The sequence below is a fragment of the Trichogramma pretiosum genome, unplaced genomic scaffold (genome assembly GCF_000599845.2).
Source record: "Trichogramma pretiosum strain Unisexual culture from Peru unplaced genomic scaffold, Tpre_2.0 scaffold50, whole genome shotgun sequence".
Taxonomy (NCBI): domain Eukaryota; kingdom Metazoa; phylum Arthropoda; class Insecta; order Hymenoptera; family Trichogrammatidae; genus Trichogramma; species Trichogramma pretiosum.
In genome coordinates this window covers 733,515-736,973 of record NW_019640807.1, presented here as the reverse complement: position 1 = coordinate 736,973, position 3,459 = coordinate 733,515, and positions in this window count along the sequence as shown.

The following is a 3,459-nucleotide window of genomic DNA, read 5'->3' as shown; positions in this document are numbered from 1 at the left end:
GTTTTTACACGTTTTTTTATTTATCGCTGTATTTGACTAAGTGATAATCAATACCGCTCTTTGAAAATTTGCATATAGATGGGAAATTTTCTCAGCTTTCGATTGAGACTAGTTAGAAAAATCTTAAAAATGCTCTTTTTGAGATATTCGACTTTGAAGGTTTTCCGGCAATTTTTTAGAAGAAAATGTGAGATTTTTAGAATTTTGACATCACCATCGGAGAGCTGAGGTAATTTCCCATCGAAATAAAGTGGCTAATATTTTTTCTAGGTGCTTTTTAGGTGCTTTTCTGACGAGTTACAAATTGAGCAATTTGGCTTAATAAGCCGCTCGCGCGCACCACTGCAGACTTGACGAGAAAAGACTCATATATGCGGTGTGGTGACGTATCGCCCGAGACGTCGGTATTGTTTTAATCCCATTTCACGCCCAAAACAAAAGCAAAACTAGTCTGGCCTTCTTTGTCTTTATTTGTTTGGGATTATGTCACAGAGTAGATTTTGGAATATTATATATTGTTGCTGCACAATTTTTATTCAACTTTCAGTCTCTAACTGCTTATCGCGCAGATAAATCCTTAGATTAGACAAAGAAAGCGAGACTAGAACTTATAACTGGATACAGATTTCTGCTGCAAGTGGATTGTCAGTAAAAAAGTTTCTAATACTCTTCATCCTTTTAACGTGGTAAATTTCGACCGTGCAGGTTACTCTATAACCAATTTCATTATAACCAATTTCACTATAAACAATTTTACTTTTTAAATTTTCAGCTTAGCCGTGGTTTATTGGTCTAGTATACGTGGGTATGCCCGTATACGTGGGTAACGATCACTCAATAAAAATCGTACTTCAAAATAAATCAAAAAATCGAATCGACTTCGAAAAATTCAAATTTTGAAACTGTTCGCGCTATAGATCATTTGAATTTTATCGGTTAGCTGCACATCCTCTGTCTTTGACGGTAATTGGAAATTTCGATGTCCTTCTTATGGGCCATCCGAATTTATATATAATTTAACTAATAATCATAATTCTGCATATGTTTTTTTCAAGAAATAGTATGTCCTAGTTGAACAAAAAAGTTAAATTGGTAATAAAAGAAATAAAATTCTGGTAAATTCAATAAAATACATAAATGACTTTTTCAATGCATTTCGTAAGAAAACAGCTGCATTTAAAACCTTACAATACTTACATCTTCCATTTCACAGTTGCTAATGTAGTAGTGGCTATCGTTTGTATATTTTCTCAGCTGCGCTAATTTTTTTTTTCTTTTTCATTTTTCAGAAAGAAGAATGGCGAGAATCATGAGACGCAGAAAGCGCTCGGTTGATAATGAGCCGACGAACGAACCGACTGACCACTTGTTTGCGACGAAGTCCAACCAAAATATTCCGATGCCGGATTTAATTGCTCAAGCGGTAACAGAGCACGATCCTCCCGTCAACTTTTATCAAGCGGATAATCCGTCGAGCCAATCGATTAACGACGAACTGCGGCAGCTAAGTTTATCCGCTGTCGAGCAAGCTCCATCATTCGCGACTCAGAATGACGGACCGAGAAACCACCCGTACAGGTGGGACGCAGCCACCACCACGTCTGGCGTTGAAAGTGTTCCCGAGCAAGGGATGAAAAAATTTTTTTTCTCGCGCAAACGACGAAGCGAGGCGGCCGTCGATGCTGTTCCGCTGCTCCCGAGTGAAGAAAATTTAAAAGTTTATATGGAAACATCGTGAGCTGAAGTTTGTGAGTTTTCGTGCTCTAAATAGTATATCCATGAAAAACAAATAAAAAATATAATGTGAAATTTTTACAAAATAAGTAATTATTTGATCTTTTTTTTATAATTGATGTAGTATGTGAAACTTATTATTGGCAATGAAAATAAACATAATGGTTTTGTACACGTAACAACATAAATTTGAGGTAATCATGATATTAGAAATAAAAATTTGAAAATTTAAAAATTATGGCTAGTGCTGTACCATATTGATGTGGGTTTTGAAATGATCCTTGCTTTTGAACCGAGTCAATGTGACCTTTGAAATACTTCTTCCCTGAAAATGTGTAATTTTTATGAAAAGTGAAAATTCTGAGAGTGAACTAAAATAAAGGAAAATAAGGTAAAGGAGGGGAAAACGGCAGCTTGGGGAAGATGCCACTTTGCCATATTGTTGTTACAAGAAAGAAAATTTAAAGAAGTGACTTATTGGAGTTTGCGTTATGATAATCCGATTACATCAACACGAAATAGCTGACTTTTCACTGTTATTATCAGTCGGTTTCGCTCGTGTTCTTTTTCATAAAGTTCAATATGCAACTATTCGTTTGATTTTCAATGAAATGTTTTTTAATAGTGTATAATTTTTTTATAGTATTCAGATTAGTGGCTTATTGCTCCAATCGAGGTGTCATCTTCCCCGCATGCTGGGAAAAAATGCCACTTTCGAACCGAATTTATAAATTTATTATAACTATTAAAATAACAATGTAAAGTGGTACTTTTACCGTTTTACTTTAGTCATAAAAAGTAAATTATGGGGATGGAGTTTCCTTTTAGTTCATGAAACTACAACAGACCGTACAAGAAAAAATTCTACTCTAATGAGCCATATAGTAATATCACTAATTGAAAAGAAGTACGTTACGATTGGACGAAAAAACATAATCATCGAGCTTATAACCCAAAGATCAATCAACATAATTTGTTCGTATTATTGCAATAAACGCGTTTGGATCATAAAGGGAAACGATTTTTGATTTTTCATAGCTAAAAAATGGAAAAAACTTTGTTTTATAACTTTTTGTACTAAATCCAGTTAAAGCAAAAATGTAGTTCGTTTTTTGTCCCTTCTATCTTATAGTACAATGAACATATCTCGTGTGAGTGCTCCATCACCATCGAGTGTGAACGCCGTCATATTGCCAATATAATACAAATATTAATTGCTAATGGCCGATTCTCCGGCAACTCAACCGGTCAACATTTCTATATTTAATATGATGAATACATTGTTTAGGATGTCAGGAATATACAATAAAATTTAAAGGGCGAATGGGACTTTCTATCACCCTTTTTTAGAATTACAGAGTTGGCCTTTTTCGCATTTTACCGTAGTTTATCAAAGATCGCAAATACTTCATTAAGCTCTAGCTCAGTGTAGAATGACTCAAAAGTAAAAAAGTGCACTCAAAAGTGCACTCAAGCTTTTACGTTAGAAATTGTCCAAATTTTCAGAAAAATAGTTCGTTGCGCCGCAATTCAATACCGATCTCTACAACGAAACCTGGATGAATGGACCTGGAAAATTGCCCACACATTGTAACAGTACAAAGTAAGTAAAAAATTAAAATCTCATTGTCAAAGCACCGCATATAAAGTGGCTATATTAAAAATAATATCGAATTCACAGAGTCATGAATATTAAATCTATATTGCTATCGAAAGCTCAAATCG